We start from the raw sequence: 18,836 nt of genomic DNA on the forward strand, positions 1-18,836 counted from the left end.
CATGCTGTGGAAGAGAGACAGAGGTTAATAACAGATATGATTCAATGCAGAGAGGTCTATTAATACATAGTGAGTGAGAAAGGTGACTGGAAAGGAAAAACTCAATGCATCTTGGGAATCCCCCGGCAGCCTACGTCTATTGCAGCATAACTAAGGGAGGATTCAGGGTCACCTGGTCCAGCCCTAACTATATGCTTTAGCAAAAAGGAAAGTTTTAAGCCTAATCTTAAAAGTAGAGATAGTTTCTGTCTCCCGAATCCAAACTGGAAGCTGGTTCCACAGAAGAGGGGCCTGAAAACTGAAGGCTCTGCCTCCCATTCTACTTTTAAATACTCTAGGAACAACAAGTAGGCCTGCAGAGCGAGAGCGAAGTGCTCTAATAGGGTGATATGGTACTACAAGGTCATTAAGATAAGATGGGGCCTGATTATTTAAGACCTTGTATGTGAGGAGCAGGATTTTGAATTCAATTTCTAGCATGAACTGAACTTCCAAAGCAGAGCTACTAGATCACTTAAATTACACAATTGAAAGCATGTGTGTATTGTTTGTGTATTTATACACAGGCACTCATATATATTCAAATAATTTAAAAAAATGTTCATTTACCTGTTACTACCACACACCAAATCCGGTCGTTGGTACTTGCTGGCTTGTGTAGCCACTAGGTAACTTCTGGAGCACTTCTGTTGTCTTTTGTACGTGTTTTGAGTTTTTATGTGCTTCTGAGTTTTTATGTGCTTCTGAGTTTTTACGTGCTTCTGAGTTTGTACGTGTTTTTACGTGTTTTGGAGTTTGTACGTGTTTTGGAGTTTGTACGTGCTTCAGGGTTTGTATGTGCTTTGTCTCTAGGGGCCACCGTAAATATACTTTTATTTATTCACTCCACATAAAATGTAATAAATAAATCATATAATACAAAAATCAACTATTCACATTTCAACTTTTAACTATTTAAATTTTCAGCTTTTTCCTTTTACAAATTTAAAGTGAAACAACACAAAACACTGCAAACCACAACACAATTAAATATAAATTAAAATATGAAAACAAAAAGAACATGCATATTCTCTGTCATATCAACCTGCATGAATAAACTTTCTGAATCCTTTATCATCTGCAACTGAAAATAGTTGTGGATGATTACTATACCTTTCTAATGTGACATTGTTGTCCCTGGCTCTCTTTCTCTCCCTCTGGCTCTGTTCCTGTGCTACTGAGTGTAACTACCGCCCCTCCCCCCTCTGCCCAGCGTAAAGCACAAGGCTCGCATGCTGAGTGAAGCAGAAAAAAAGTGCGAGAGAGAGAGAGAGAGAGAGGCTGAGAGAAAAAAAAAAAAAACACGTGACGGCTCGCCATAAGGAGCCGGCTCGCGTCGTTCACGTCAAAGACCCGGCTCTAAGAGCCATTTCGTTCGCGAACGACCCATCACTACAACGCAACTTGTGTGCATCACCTACAAAACTGAAGGAAACCCAGAGACTGGGGGTTCTCCAAGTTCTCTGATAACAATCTTGGTTTGTAAATCATAGCAGTTGATAATTTGTCACATAATTTGATTAAAATGCCCCAACAAAGCTTCAAAAGCACAAAGTATAGAGGTTCAGTTCATTGACTGGAATTATCGGGGTTGAGGCCTAGCAGACGATTGGCTGGTTGTTATGAAAAGAGAAACTAAAGTATTTTACTCTAAACAGGCTTTTTAATTATGTGTATTTAGTTCTTGGCTGACATAAGTGACTTGCTTTTGGTGCAAGCCCTCATGTGGCCATTAAAGGAACTGTTTGGCACTTATGGCATTCGGCTTTATTTTCTTCAGTTTTTGTCAACGACGTCACTGCAGTTATTATAGAAATTCTTGCTTTCTTTCTTTTGCACATTTTTTTCTTTTGTTACACACAGACATTTGATCACACTAAACTCCATCCAGTCACACTCAGTCACACATGTCAGACAGCGAACAGGATCAGCTGCTATCAGGCAGCGAACACCAGAGTTCCTGTTAGTCATTTGCTTCTAGCCTTGCTGTTACCTCTAATATACCAGATACAAATCTAGGACATCATGTGTTGAAAAATGACTAAAAAAATGAATTATCTGCTAGTGAGGACTTATATAAACACTGGCAAGGTGTTGACTCGATTTTTACACTCTCAGGATTAACACCGATGCTCGCGCCGCATCTTAAAACTGTCCAAGTTGCTGAAAAAGCCCTCGCGTCTCCTGGTATATCTGAACACCTCACTCCTTTCATCCCGACTGGCAAACCTGGCCGCTATCACATAATTAAATAAGATTTATACCATCACATAGAATAATTCTGTGTGGGATGATGGCAAATATTGCTATCCCCCCCCCCCCGCCGCCATTCCCACCCCTTTTTTTTTCTTCTTCTTTTTTTTTTGCACCAGCCCACTCACACAGCAATTGGAAAAACTGGCATAACTGAACACACACACACACACACACACACACACACACACACACACACACACAGTGGTGTGGGTGTGAAGATGTCCATGCTTGAGTGGCCAAATGCAACCCACTCAAACAGCCAATTGTGAAAGTAGTTATCAATAAATTTCTGCAGACATTTGTGATACAGGTATAATTGGTTTTGCAAGACTTGGAAGTCACGTTACGATATATGATGAAAGATTGATGACAGACCAGTTTCACGGCTTCATTTACTCGTATTTTCAGCCACTGCTGATGAATTTATGCCCCAACTAATTTGAGCATAGTATTTGTGTATTCCTTCATGAACCCTTCGCACTAAAGGAGGCAAACTCTTTGTGAGTACACTTAATACACCAACTGCTCATCATTGTATTAACAGGCGTACATTTACAGAATGGAAATAACTGTGTTTGACCAAAAAAAGATCATTTCTCATTTTATTGGAGTTTTTTTCTCACCACAAAGCGCTAAAACCTTTGCCAACGCGAAACAATTCTCAGACTAACACCCAAAGAAATCCTCCTAACACCTCAGACTCAAGTTAAACTTGCCACTTGGTCTCATCAAACTCATCCCAAACTTTTGAACTGAAGTGTGTACTGTGTGGCCTTTTTTTTCTGCTAGGTTTATAATTAGGTCTATGAGGGGATAATCGTAGATCTGGATCAGCACCAAGGGCGAGTCCAAAGCCAATGTCTGTACCTAAAGATGCTCCTCCAGTTTTCAGACACCCCGATGAAAACATAACCTTTAAATGTGGGGGTCATTTTGCTGCTGAACGCCAATAAAATACACAATTTAAGCTGTGTTGTGAACACAGGTCAGGTAGTCCAGCTTCACTTATAGGAACCAGACTAACATATTCAAAGAGGCTGAAAATACAACCCCCCAAAAAATGTATTTAAGACGTTTCTAACACTCAGTCCAAAAATCCACAAACTCTTCAACTAGGAACCTAAAAAAGGGACTAGATATAATCTAGATATAATCCACCCCTCACAACTCATCAGGAAACTGACAGACCTGGGCATCAGTTCCCTCATCTGCAAATGGTTACTGGACTTCCTGACCAACCGCCCCCAACATGTCCGGCTGGATAACCACTGCTCATCTACCATCACAATGAACACCGGTGTACCACAAGGCTGTTTGATGAGCCCTTTCCTCTACTCCCTCTTCACCCACGACTGCAGACCTGCTGATGATTCCAACACCATCATTAAGTTTGCAGATGACACCACGGTGATTGGCCTCATCAGTGACAACGATGAGGCCGCCTACAGGGAGGAGGTGGATCGTCTGGCTGAGTGGTGCGACACAAACAACCTGCTGCTTAACACCGAGAAGACCAAGGAGCTCATCGTGGACTACAGGAGGAATGCTGACCCACATCCACCCATCCACATTAAGGGGACGACTGTGGAGCGTGTGAGCAGCTTCAAGTTCCTGGGAGTCCACATCTCCGAGGATCTCACCTGGACGACCAACTGCTCCAAGCTGGTCAAGAAGGCTCACCAGCGCCTCTTCTTCTTTTTTTTTTTTTTCTTTTTCTTTTTTGTGTCCTGTTTGGATCTTTAGCCATCAGAATTGTTGTCTTAAGGCCAAGAAAGATGCCAAGCGGATTTATTTTACCAAGTGGATCATCATGGCCTTGCCATATTGGTCCATTTGATTGACCTTTATTATAATTATGAATTTATTTTATTTTCGGTTGCTACAAACGGGACAGACGTGACTGGGGGATAGGACAGGGAGAAAGAATGAAAGAAAGAGAGGGAGAGAAAGAAAACCAAAGGGGAGAAGAGACGGTGAGAAGGGGGGGAAGAAAGGAAAAAACAAACAAACAAACAAACAAAACACCTGGATCACCTGTATGGAGAAAAAAAACAGAAGAGAAAGCAAACAACAAAGAACAACATAATAAAAACAGCACCATCACAATAAACTAGCTAGCAGTAGATAACAGTAGATACTAAATAATAAACGATATTGTGCAGCACGCAAGATAGACAGCGCACAATGTGCTTTGAGGCAGCAGCCAAGAAAGGTGTAGTCCGCGTCTGTGAACACCCGTGTGTACACCTGTGTGCATACCTGTGTGGATCAGCATGCTTGTATTCCAAAGGTTTCTCCATGTAACGATCTGCTAGGGAGTGTGGGGAGCCATAGCCCCGTCCACCAGGGTATGAAGCAGGTATGGAGGAGATCCAGGCCCCAGATATCCAGAGGCCCCGGAGTACAAGGACCCGAGGAGGACCACCAAAGGGGGGGGAACCGTGCCACCCTCCTGGGAAGAGCTGAATAGAGCCCCAAACGAGAGGTCACCCCGCAGCTACGGAGCAGAGGCCAGAGGGGGTTGCAGTGGCGTGCCCGCGGGCTCTGCCGGGAGCCAGCTGTGCCAGAGAGGACCGAGCTTCAGGCCCAGAGGCCAGAGGCCTGAGGGCATCCCACCCCCCGGAAGGAGCCCAGCCGGGCCACAGGCGCCCGGCCCCGCCAATCAGCCACCAGGAGTGAGCCGGTACATGCATGAGCGCCCAGCCCCAGACGACAAGGACCACCAACACACCAACGTCTGAGGGCATCAGCCACCGGCAGGGAGTGTGGTGAGGGGAGATAGGCCTCTGTACTTTAGAGGGCCTGAGATGTACCCAGAGAGGTTGAGTCTAAGACCCAACCTGACATATAGACACAGACGAACAGGCACACGCGGACACAAACGTGCATTCCCACCCCATATGCACAACCAAATACTCGGCACTCACCCAACGTGTAGACAGACACAAATAGACACTGCACAGACAGTCGCACTCCCCAAACATACTCTATATCCCAGGTCCAGGTACCCCCGCCCCCAGAGGGGCAAGCCGCACCTAGACCCAGGAGATGTAACCCTTCTCTCTGGGGTGGAGGCAAGCGGACCACCTCCTTATCTGCAGTAGCAGGGAGGCCCCGCATCCCAGACCCCAGTCTGACGGCCAGCACCTCCTCCCAGCCCCCCAGCCCTGACGGCTAACAGAACCGGGGTGAGTGAAGACCTCAAACCTCCCTACGCCCGCTCATATGTAGTGTTGCTGTGTGCTGTTCTAAAGTGCATTTAAAACTCAGGAGAGCATGGTACTAGCTTCCTCTCAGAGAGCAGCACGGCTCCTCCCGAAAACCCTTAGTGTCTAAATGCATTTAAAATTGAGGGTAGGGCACCAGCGCCAGAGGTGGGTTGGAGTACAACGACCATCCTCTGGATGCTGTAAAACGTGCCCACCCCCAAGGCCCTATATGTATGTGTTATGTGAGAGTGTGAGTAATGTGGATGTCTAGGTTGCAGAATAAAATTGAGGCACAGGCGGCCAGAAGGGGACAGAGGGGGAGTGCCTCCCCTGCACCCTGGTGACATACCTGCACCCCAAGCCCTGCGTGTGTGGGTGGGTGTGGTAGAGCAGGAATAGGGAGGCAGCTGAGGATGGGGAGGGAAGAAAGGGAGGGGCAAGCGGCCCCTCCCTGGGGCCAGCTCCCCCGCTGACCCCAGTAGGCACCCCCACGCTCTGGTACCCACCAGGGCAAGGGGGCCCAGGCCCATCTGGACCGGGGCCCGCAGCAGCAGCACCGCCCAGCCCCACAGAGTCCGGGGCAGCCCGCCCGACTCCACCCCAGAGAAAACTGCACCCACCCCATCATCCAATCATCTCCCAAACTACACAAGACAATAGACACCCAGGTTGAGTTCATTCTCCCCCTCTCCTATATCTCTCCCCCCACCTGCAGAGTGAGCTCCTGTAGTGAGGAGACCACCTGCAAAGATATAACAACCTCCCCACCAGTTAGAGAGCCCCCTAGTTGGGCCGATGCACCAGAGGTCCCCTGCACTGGGGCTGAGCCCCCCTGCACCCACCCGCCCACTGCTCCGGCGACACAACAGCCAGGACCCAAGCCCCCAAGGCCCGGCCAGCACCCCAGACCGGGGGGCGGAGCACCCCCAGACCCCCAAGCCTCCACGCCCGTCCCGGACCCTCCCAGGGGCAGCCAGGCTACCAGGCCAGTAACCAACGTCCGCCAGCACAGACCCTCCCCCATCTCCGCTGTACGCAGCCACAAGGAAAACACCATCCAAGAGCCCCAGAGCTTCTAACCAGGTCATGGCCACATCCCCCAGGTTAGGCCCTCCAGGGAAACGTCCCTAGGGACTCCCCAGACGCCCTAAGGCCGTCCCTACCCCCATATCAACCACAATAGCGAAGGCAGGACCAAACCATGACCCCCCACCCCCACTAGGTGATGAAGCCGATCAAAGGAGCCCAAAGGGATTGATCAAATGTGATGGCAGAGGTTGTATCAAGACTAATGTGATCTATTAGATGGTTTTTATATTGGTTAGAATTAAGATTATTTTTATTTTTCCAGTTAATGAGGACCATTTTCTTGGCAATGCATAGGGCCGTAAAAACAACGTGGGCTGTGTTTATTTCTGCAGTGACCTCATCCAAGTTGCCCAGCAAGCATACTAAAGGGGAGGCTGGAATGTTACATTTCAGACACTTTGATAAGTCTTCACATATCTCACACCAAAATTTCTGAACTGGTGGACAGAACCAAAGAGCGTGGATGTAATTGTCCGGTGTATTTGCTGTGCAGTGTGAGCAGTTGTTGGAAGGCGTATAGCCCATCTTGAACATCCTATGACCAGTATAGTGCACTCTGTGTAATATTTTGTATTGTATTAATTGCAAACTGGGATTTCTGATCCATTGAAAGGTTTTTAAGCATATCTGAGACCAAAGGTTTGGGTCTAAGTTGATTGATAAATCTTCTTCCCATTTTGCAATAGGAAGGGATATTGATTCATCTATTTTAGAAAGTGTTCTGTATATTTTAGACAATAATTTGGGGGGTTTTAGACTAAAAAATTGTACCACACTTGGTGGTGTTTGTAATTCAGCTTCACTGGGATTAAATTTCTTTTTTACTATGGATTTAATTTGTTGATATTCCAAAAATCGTTTCTTGTTGATCCCATATTGTATAACTAGTCTGTCAAACGAAATAAAGTCTGTTCCTTCCAATATATGTTCCAAGTATTTAATTCCTTTGCAACTCCAATCTGAAAAGTTTATCATATTATTGTTTTGTAATATGTCCGGGTTGTTCCAGATAGGTGTACGTTTGCATGGGATTAATGAAGACTCTGTCATTTTTAGAAACTCCCACCATGCTGTCAGAGAAGAGCTAATATTGATGCTTTTAAAGCATTCATGTCGTTTGATGTTTGAGCTGATAAATGGTAGGTCTGAAATTTCTAGGTTATTACATAGTGCCTGTTCTACATCTATCCAAGGTTCATCTAAGAGGGTGTGTTTAAACCATCTAGAGATGAACTGAAGCCTGTTGGCTAAAAAATAGTGATTAAAGTTAGGCAGATCTAATCCTCCTTTATCCTTGGTCCTTTGTAGTGTTTTTAAGCTGATACGTGGGGGTTTATCTTTCCAAAGGAATTTAGAAATGTACGAGTCTAGAGATCTGAACCAATCTTGTGATGGCTTATTTGGGATCATTGAAAATAAATAGTTTATTTTTGGCAAGATCATCATTTTTATAGCGGCGACCCTTCCCATGAGTGATATGGGTAAAGATTTCCATCTAGCCAGGTCGCCTTCTACTGTCTTTAAAAGTGGGATGTGGTTTAATTTAGTTAATTCTGAAAGTTTAGGAGAGACATTAATACCTAAATATTTTATATTTCCACATTGCAGTGGGGAAGGAGAAGAATTATGGAAGGAGCAATTAATCGGAAGAACTGTTGATTTCGACCAGTTAATTGAATAATCTGAGACACTTGAGAAGGAATTTTGGTCTGTGAGTTTTGGAGAAAAAGTAACACATCATCTGCATAAAGGCTGATTTTATGTTCTATATTCTTACATTTTATGCCCTTAATTGTTGTAGCCTGTCTAATTGCTGCTGCTAATGGCTCAATAAAAATTGCAAACAGTGAAGGGGAGAGTGGGCATCCCTGTCTGGTGCCCCTCAGAAGAGAGAAGCTGGAGGATGTTTGGTCATTTGTTCTGACACAAGCTGTTGGGGAGTTATATAATATTTTTAACCAGTTTATGAAAGAGGGTCCAAAACCAAATTTATGTAAAGTTGCAAATAGAAATTTCCAGTTAACTCTGTCAAATGCTTTTTCTGCATCTAAAGAAAATATTATGGTTTCAGTGTTTTTACTGCATGAGTAGTCTATTAAATTAAGTAATCTACGTGTATTTGTTGATGAGTGCCTACCTTTTATAAAACCAGTTTGGTCAGGATGAATTAAAAGGGGGGTTATTTTCTCTAATCTCTTTGAGAGAGCTTTGCAGATTATTTTAAGGTCTACATTAATAAGGGATATTGGACGATAGCTTGAGGGATATACAGGGTCTTTGCCTGGTTTTTGTAAGAGACTGATATTTGCAGAGTTCATATTTGGTGGTAGTCTACCATTTTCTTTGATTTCCTGCAACATCCTGTGAAAAACTGGTGCCAGAATTGTCCAGAATTCTTTGTAAAAATCTGTTGGAAAACCGTCTGGACCTGGAGCCTTATTATTGGGCATACTTATCAGAGCTTCCTGGAGTTCACCTGGCGTCAGTGGCGAATCCAGTGCCATTGCTTGGGTGTCTAATAATTTTGGAAGAGTTATGTTGTCGAGAAATTGATCAATCACCACCAGCGCCTCTTCTTCTTGAGGACTCTGAGGAAGAACCACCTGTCCTCAGACATCCTGGTGAACTTCTATCGTTGCACCATCAAGAGCATCCTGACCAACTGTATAACAGTCTGGCACGGGAACTGCTCTGCCTCGGACCGGAAGGCGTTGCAGAGGGTCGTGAAAACTGCCCAGCGCATCGCCGGAGCACCACTTCCTGCCATAAAAGACATCTACAGGAAGCGGTGTCTGAAAAGGGCTGGGAAAATCATCAGAGACCCCAGTCACCCATCACATGGACTCTTCACCCTCCTGCCCTCTGGGAGGCGCTACAGGAGCCTCCGGACTAAGACCACCAGGTACCGGAACAGCTTCTTCCCCACAGCTGTCAGACTCCTGAACTCTGCCTCCTGACATCTGACCCACGTTAACACATGGACTGAACATACACACACCCACAATGGACAACTGTACCCTCAAACACACAATAATAACATGGACTGAACCACCACTCACAACCACTAGCACTTTATATAGCCTCTGTAGAAATTATCCACATATCTCACTTATCTTAACTGCACTACTGTATAGCTCTGTAAATAATCATTCTGTACATACGATAATTTTTAACCCTACAACTGTTTACAACTTGCATAGTTCACATTTCTGTATAACTGTATATCTCAGATTTCTGTAAAGTTATTTATTTCATATTCTGTATAGTTTTTCATATTTATATCCTGTTCATAGCTTGTACTCACTACAGCCTGTACATACCTATAGTTTAGAATATTCACAACATACTTCATACCGTGTACATTATAACATACCATAATAGACCCATTTCTGTAATATACTTACATATCTATATTATTGCTAATATATATTGTAATATATCTATATCACTAAAGCACTTCTGGATGGATGCAAACTGCATTTCGTTGCCCTGTACCTGTGCATGTGCAATGACAATAAAGTTGAATTCTATTCTATTCTATTCTATTCTATCTTGTGAACTGAAAACAAGCAGGACAGATCTCCAACTGAATAGCGGCTCCATATATTTCCTGCAGCCTGCTCAGATTTGCTATCACATGATATTGTTGACCGCGTAGGAGTGTGGACGAATATGAAGTTAACCTGAAAAAAAAAACCTAGTCACAATGTTTTCAGCTCTGGACCTGCGATAAGGCCATTTCGCAGATCCCTTCTCCGACTCCGTATTGCTTCTTCATTGATGTGTGACAAGATATCCGGTGCTGTTCAGCCGCTCACGCCATGTGTTCAGGTATTATGGGATGTTGTACCGACAGAGCAGAGGGCTGATGGAAGACGGTCGCAATCGCCCTCTCCTCATTAGATACAGGGCTGACTGTGCTCATTAGGCCGGCGGCAGCGCGATGGGGATCTATTCTCCTGAGGTGACCAGAGGTGCTTACGCAGACCTTCCAAGTCTCAGTAATGATGCCCCAGACCTGTCACTCTTGTCACAAGACTGACATGACCTTTTTCTTGCTCATGCGCTGTTCCAAAAAAAAAAAAAAAAAAAGAGAGAGATCCTAATTTTACAGGATGAGGCAAGAGAAGTCCTGTTTTGCCCCCCTTTAAATTTGGAAATGAACCCAGCTTTGCATCACTGTGCTCTGTGTAAACGTCTCTGCAGCCGGTTCACTTTTCACAAGCGCCGACAGAGATGATTTCCTGTGAATTTATTGTCAATTTAAGTGATTGCAATTCAGGTTTTAATCTCGGCACAATAGCCAGACCTTGCCATTAAGACCTATGAAATAGAGGCACGCTGAGCAGCGACAGAGCGGCTGAATAGATGTCTGGAAGCAATCTGTGAAAGATGGCTGATCAATGGCCGCCAAACGAAATGGGAGATGAAAAGATGTCTTTTAAGGCTTCATGAAAAGGGAACTTGTTGGAGGGCGTTTTGTTCGGCTTTCCATTTTCAATCTCAATCTTCTGAACGCAGCTTTACATGAAAGGGGAAAATAGCAATACTGTAGCCTCCTGCGGCTTTCTACCCCCTGTGTCAAGTGCTGCCAGGACAGCATGTGACATCTTAATGTATGAAATGCATGTTTTTTTTTTAATGACTCAAACCCTTTTTTAAACAAGGATTTTATGCATTCGGGGAATATATTTCATTGGGTATTCAAGAGGTTAAACATCCTGCTTAATCTCTTAGCATCTGATCACCAACCACTTAGAGCAGGGGTGGCAAACATAAGGTCCGGGGGCCAGTTTCGACCCAGCAGAGAGTCCTTGGGAAAGCTTTTACAGCTTTTCCTACTGAGAAAGACCTCCCACACTGCCATTCATGCTACACCAAAGCAATTATTAGTTATAATTATTAGATAAACAAAATTAAAACACAGCAAAATTCTTGTTTTTTCAATATCACCCAGATTTATATCTTTGCTTTTTTTTAACCATGAACATTTTTTTAATGAATTAATGTGAATTAGTCTGGGCAGTGAGCAACTGTAACAATTTTATGAATATATATTTCTCTATTTGGGCTGGCATCGTGCAACATTTCTTTATCATGTAGAAAAGCTGAGATATACTGTTGAACTTGCACTTCTGTTTCTTATTAATCTGGATTAAAAGTGTAGTTAAACATCTTTAAAATGACAGAAAGGGGAGTTTCGCTGGTTTGAGTGAGGGGTTACATTTGAGCTACATGCTTATATGTTGTAGTTCAATTCAGTTTTCTAATTCAATTTTATTTATACAGCACCAAATCACAAAAACAGTCGCCTCAAGGTGCTGTTTATTGTAAGGTAGACCCTACAATACAGTGGTCCCTCATTTATCGCGGGAGTTACATTCTAAAAATAACCAGCGATAAGTGAAATCCGCAAAGTAGCGAGGTTTTGTTTTTACAATTATTATAGATGTTTTAAGGCCGTAAAACCTCTCACTACACACTTTATACACTTTTCTCAGACAGGCGTGAACATTTTCACACTTTTCTCTCTTGTTTAAACAGAGAATGAAACCAAAGATCAAACCTTGTTTTCAGGTCCAGAACATGGGAATAGAGCAGCTGCCAGAGAATTCAACATTAATGAATCAATGGTACAGAAGAAGAGGAAGCAAGAAGAATGAGTTGAGTAAAGTTTGACTTATCTGACTGTTTTGTTTCGCTTAATGCGCCTTATAATCTGAAAAATACTGTAACTTCTACTTTAGCATGTCCAGAAGTCCAACTTCTTGTGCGATGGTTAGCATCTTCCTCTGCCTTTTGTGTGCTACTGCAGGTGCCTCTGATAGTGCAAAACATTTTGTCGACATTGTTGTGTTTGTTGGGGAGAAAACCTACAAACACACAGTACAGCACTTCAGAGTCACACTGTAGCGATCGAAGAGTTATGTAAATTTGACAAGTTGAACGCATTCTGTACCGTACAGGAGACACGGCACGGAGGAGATTTTGTTTGAAAGCGCTTTATAAATAAAGTTATTATTATTATTATTATTATTAGTAATTGACAATGGTCTACAGCCAATCAGGACGCAGAAAACGATACACTGGGGAAAAAAAAAAGCATGCAAAATTGCACAAAAAAATTCACGAAACAGCGAGGCTGCGAAAGGTGAACCGCGTTACAGCGAGGGACCACTGTAATACATAGAGAAAAACCCAGCAATCATATGATCGCCTATGAGCAAGCACTTCGGCGACAGTGGGAAGGAAAAACTCCCTTTTAACAGGAAGAAATCTCCGGCAGAACATAAAAAAAAAACATAAATACATTATGGGGTAGATTTACTAGCATATGTGACGTAAGCTGTGAACCTAATCCTAGTCAGGTCATGGCCAACCTGGTGGATGCTAAGAGGTAGAGCGCAGATTAAAATGCTGACACGGCTTGCTGAAAAGACGGAAGACTGTGTAACAGATCCTGAAATGTAGATGAGATTACATCAGTCCTAAATTGCATTAGATACAGATGCCTTGTAAAACAATGCGGTCAGATCCAGTCCTCGCTGGGGCCCTTCCAAACAAAGCCTGATTGTAATGGGCCACATGAAGCGCCAATTTAGCCCCACGCAAGCTCCAAACATACAAATGAGAGCCAACTACAGCCAAGACATACATTAATCCTAGCCCAGATTGGGGACTGTATGAATTATGCTAAGAACCTTATCTGTTATTTCCCCTGATCTCCCACTGGGTGAATTGATTGCGTTTTTGCTCTTAATCCGCAGCATGCCATGCATCTTGGGAGACAACCAGGGAGCCATCTTGAATAAATAGAATTTGGACTTGACAAAAGCCACCTCCAGCTGAGCAATGAGAAAGCATCCTTTTACCACTGCACATCTCCTACTATGCCGAATGACATTTGAAAATAGCCGGCTGAGGTTTACATGGAATTGTTGTATCGATTTTCTGTTTCTCGCTTCAGCTGCAGCTCCTCTCAGAACATCATGTGCGTATATGACACTTATCAGGATGGATAAACCCATTTCGGGGGGAAAACGCCTTCTGTTGCGGCGCTCCTCAAGAAACACCTCTGTGCAAGCAGAGAGGGTGTTTTAATGAGATTAATTAGATCGCTTATGAGTGATGGTCCTCCACCAATTACCTGGGCCATAATACCGTTTTCCTCCACCCAGGGCGTCGCGCTCCGCCGAGCGGTGCCAGCCTCCTTGCTGCAGCGGGAAATGATTAATCATCTTATCACCATCCCAAGAGATAATATGACAATAAAGACAAAAGCCTCTCTGGCTGGGGCTGTTTAAAGCCAAGAACCGCTTCCTAAATGCCGACTCCAGAGTTCAATTAGGCGATACGGGTGTAGCCTTTTAGAATACAAGCTTCCTTGATGTTGTAACACAACACTGCGGAGGTCTGACTCGAGGTTCATTCCTTTTCTATAATGAGGTTCTGCAGTTCACATTCCACCAAATGACAGAATATCAGAGGTGCTTTGGCAAGACAGAGACTGTGCCGCGGCTGTTTTTCATTCCTGAAGGAGAACAGCGGGGTACGGCCTCCCTCACATCTATTTCCTTTTCCTTGCTGAAGGGCAGGGAGGGTCACAGACACAGAGGGATCACAGTGGCGAGCATGGCAGCCAGGAATCAAACCACAGCAGGATTCAGCCACGGATTGGAGAGCCGGCGGCCGCACGCAGTGCGCTGTGCAGGCTTTTATTGGCCCTTCTCCATCACACCTGTCACACATGATTGGGTTTGTAGAAGCGCTTCCTTCAGCTGAAAAGGCCAAAGTAGATTATGGGGGCAGGCGAGGTTGAAATGGAATAACCAGTGGAATGGGGCCAAATATAACGCCGTGCTGTCTGAATGCAAATCGTGATTGAATTACGAATGATTTGTGTAGTTTAGCGTAAAGTCTGGCCTGGTTGGAACGGGGGGGGTGGCCAAACATTTTCATGTCACAGACCCCCCCACCCCCTCAACCTGCGGGGAGATGAAACTGAGACTAAAAGCTAAAACTGCAATAATCATCCTTACACTTAATGTAACATCTGTAATTGCAGAAGTTCCTATGGAATTGAGTTGCAGTGATATTAATCTATTTCTCAATTTGCCGAGGAGCCCCAGGAGCCCTGTCACAGCCCCTGGAGGTCCTCTGACCCACATTACGAATACCAATGTGACTGCAGCTTTAACATGCAGAGGAAATGTGCTGTTTTCACACTAGTAATGGCTTCTTCATTTTGATGAGTTGAGACCAAAACCAACAATCACAACATCACACGATTACAGAAACACAGGTAAATACTGTTTTTGGGGAGGACTAGTTCCAGCAGTGGATGAATATGCATGTCGTAAACTCTGCAGCTCTGCTCTGAAACCTCTGTGCCATTTATTTGAAAGCTTTGGTTATTTATGGTTTTTGAAGATTTTAAAATATACATATATGCTGTATTATTGCAGATAAAGCTATCCAGCTTTATAGAATGAATTAAAATCATCTCCAGCTGCACATTAAAGTCATACACAAATAATTAATCAGGAATTATGAACCAACAGGATTATGGGTGTGAAAAAAGGGCTATTACGTATAATGTATTAAACCTTTGTAATTTTTTGCTACTTAAACAGGATTATGAAGTCTTAAAGGTCTAAATCCTTGTTTTGACACACATAAAAAAGCATCTTAAACTCTCGTGCGGTCCCGCTTTTCATGAATACCATCTGTATGAAGGCACAGGCTGGAAAGTGCACCTTCCTCACTGTTTTCTACATCAATTTTCTGCACCATATTTATGTCTGATCAACCATTCTGTTTTCCCGCGCCCCCCTGATGCTTTGCTCTTGGTTCCAGCTGCGCAATCCTGAAAACGTCCCTGAACACAACAAATTCAAAACAGTTCTTCAAACTTGTAGACTGCTCTCCCCTCTGTGTGTTATCTGCCGCACTAACCGAGGTCAGCATATTTCTACCTGCCAGTGATGCAGATTAAATAAAATGATTGCTGTATAAAGAAACTAATATGTTACAGACAAATGGAATGTGATTACAATAATGTGTTACCCTCGACACCGGTCAGCAATAAAAGCATGCTACATTAGCTTGTAGCGATAGTCGTACCTTTAGGTTTATTTATTAACACCACTTTAAAAGATTCGATATAACACTGTGAAAGCTAAAGGCGCCCCAGATGTGTTCGGGTTTTGAAAACAGCAGCCTAAAGAAATTATGTATCCAACTTTCATAAACACACAAAACTTTCAAGAAAAGTTAAGTTGGTTTTGGTGGTTTAATATAATCTTTTTTAAATCAGAAAAGAAACGTGTTAAATGTTAAACCCAATAATCGTTTAAAGGGGAAAAAAACTAATATGCTAAATTCCAGCTTCATATTTTTATTCTTAGTCATTTTTCTTATACTGACCCTGGGTGCTTTCCATCAAGCCTTTTTTTTTTTAGCTCCTCCCCCCTCCCCTTAAGGCTCAAGTAACCCAGGCCTAGAGATCAGTTCATGACCATCTGGTAACCAATGGTTGTTAGGGAAGAGGTCTTTCTCCACCCAGTTGGTGAGTGGCTGCTAGAGTTTGCTGTTAAATTGTTTGCTAAAGCCAAATTCACTCAAGCCCTAGAAATCTCCCCTGGCAACCACTGGTTGCTAGGGAGAAGTGTGTATTTGTGAGAGGTTTTCAAGTGGGTGCAAAGAGGTATAAAGTGCTGCACCCAAAACGTCCTCATGATTCCTCTGGGCGCCTCTTGAACCTGGTTTCTTCCTGTTAAAAGGGAGTTTTTCCTCCCCACTGTCACCAAGTGTTTGCCTAAATAAAATGTGCTTGATGGTGTATACACCTGTATGATTATAATTTGTAATATTGTTGAGTCTGTACTTTAAAATGTAAAGTAGCTTGAGGCAACTGTTGTGATTTGGTGCTATATCAACAAAACTGAACTGAATTGAATTCAACAGAGAAAATATGAAAAGTGTAATGCAAAACAGAAAGCACCTTTTTCAATTGCAGAGGTAAGACAACTTTTCCTTGAAAGGTGAGCTCACTTTTTCAAATTGCACTACAGCGCAGAGAGTGAAGGGCAAGTGTCTGCAGATGAATCAGCGTCTGTCATGTGACTGATTTCAGCTGTTTTTCACTGCCAGCAGTTACTCACGCATTCCAGGTCAGGGAATAGAAAATTTTTCCAAGCAACCAAAGGTCACCAAGGGGTCACCGACAAGTCTCTAGGCCTGTGTGAGCGAGGCATGAGCCACCTTTTTGTCTAACTGGCTGGCTTGAATTGGCAGGTTACAGCTGTATCTGCTCTCATTGACATCACACAGATCAAAAAGTAGAAAAAATACTCTGAAACTGGGTGTTTGGAGGAGCCTGAACATTTTGGATCTTTTGGATATCCAGACCTTATAATGTGAAACTCCCCCCATATTTAGATGAAATGTAAATGTGTATAACATAGTGTATAACATAAAGTAATGAAAAGCATTAAAAGCAGTTTCTCTGTGCTTTGTATGTTTGTCAGATGGCGCTGTTTTTCTTTCCCTGCCATCCTTCTTTTGCCATTATATTGTGATCTTGTAATTACATGTGATTATTTCTGCTAGATATTTGTCCAGCTAATTTTATCCACACAGCATTCACTGTATGCTCTGTTGCTATGTAACCTGTAGAAAGGTCCATGCGGTAGGGGCACCGTGGAAAGGATGTCGATTTCACTTGATGGAGGAAAAAAAAGCAAGTTGGATTTTTTTCTTCTTTGCTCTGATGCCATCTTCAAAAAGTGAGAGGAAGGCGGGCAGCACGTTAGACGGAAAGCAAACAGGCAAACCTCGGTCAGTGTTTGAGTCCATCTTTATTACTGTCATCACCCGTGGAGGTAATGTTGTTCTCTGGGCTGATAGGTTGTCCAACGCAAACAGTGTCACACGGCTGTGGCGCTGCTCTTTACCCAGCAGACCCTCTGGGAGGAATGCAAGATATCTTCATCTGGGCGCTGCCTCATTATGGCTTCCTCTGACAAACACATGCACACCACTTCCTCTCCTGTCCAATATACACTTTCCCTCTGCCAAACACACGAGCTTAATCTGAGCAGCACACACACTCAGCCACACTTTCGCACCAGTTTCCTCACTTTCTCTCTGCTGCACACACACCTTTTGGGTGTAATAAAACAGCGGATCAGAGTCATTGGCTGCTGACAGGGACTGACACTGAAACCTGCTGTTGTTGGAAGGCTGCCTGGGAGATGTTCATTACTCACAAAGCTTGTCGGTTTGGACAGGAGAGGAACAACGGTCTTATTAAGTGGAGACCTGGAGCAGCCGTAGGGGAAATACACATACACCCACGCGTGCACCCACATGGGCTCAGAGAAAGTTTAAAGCGCGTCTTCAGCTGATAGGCTGAGAGAAGTTGGGGGGGGCTGTCAGAAAAATTTAAAACTTTCCTGCGACGGCAGAATGTGCTGAGTTAGGCGTTTGACACGGCTGACAGACAGGCAAATCGTGACATGACGACACCCTAAAACGTCGACGGTGGAGCCTCAGAGCGGAGAGGGGAGGTAAAACCGCGCTGCGGAGGAATGCGAGGGCCTCGTTCTCGCAGGAGGCTGCTGGTATTGATTGGAGTTTCTGATGTCTGTCTAGCTCATTGTATAACTCTCAAAAGAACAGATTCAATATTCCCAACATGGCTGAACCTAAAGCCTTGTTTCCATAGTAACTCTGCTCTCTGTCTCTAAACATAGCCCTCCTGACTGACTTTAGCTCTGCTCAGATCATCAAGCACAGCTGAAGAGGAGGTAGATGCGTGGACATGGACGATAATGTTCCTGACTTGAGGCGATGAAACGATTTGCGAGCTTGTCGGAACGGCCGACGGCTCGCTGTATGTACAGTCCAAACCGGTTACAGCGCCAGAGCGGGAGGAGAAGAAACGAAACAAGGTGAAAAGAGGTTTCTCATTCCATCCATCTTTTATAAAGAAAAAAAAAGATTTACAAGGCGACACTTGTTGATCGCACCAATGAGGACACCTGGGTGTGTTTGCTGCTGTAGAGTTTTAAACACAAAGCTCGCAATTCATCTCTGAGCTGCTACTTTTCACCAACTTTGCAAAATCTTAAAATAGCAGCATCTCTCTAAACAACCTGCTCCATTTCAGCCTCGAGCAAAAAAAAAAAGAAAAAAAAAGGGAAGGGGGCGTCATAAATCAAAACTACCGCACTTGTGACG

The sequence above is a fragment of the Perissodus microlepis genome, chromosome 23 (assembly GCF_051167445.1).
Source record: "Perissodus microlepis isolate ML-2025 ecotype Zambia chromosome 23, ASM5116744v1, whole genome shotgun sequence".
Classification (NCBI taxonomy): Eukaryota; Metazoa; Chordata; class Actinopteri; order Cichliformes; family Cichlidae; genus Perissodus; species Perissodus microlepis.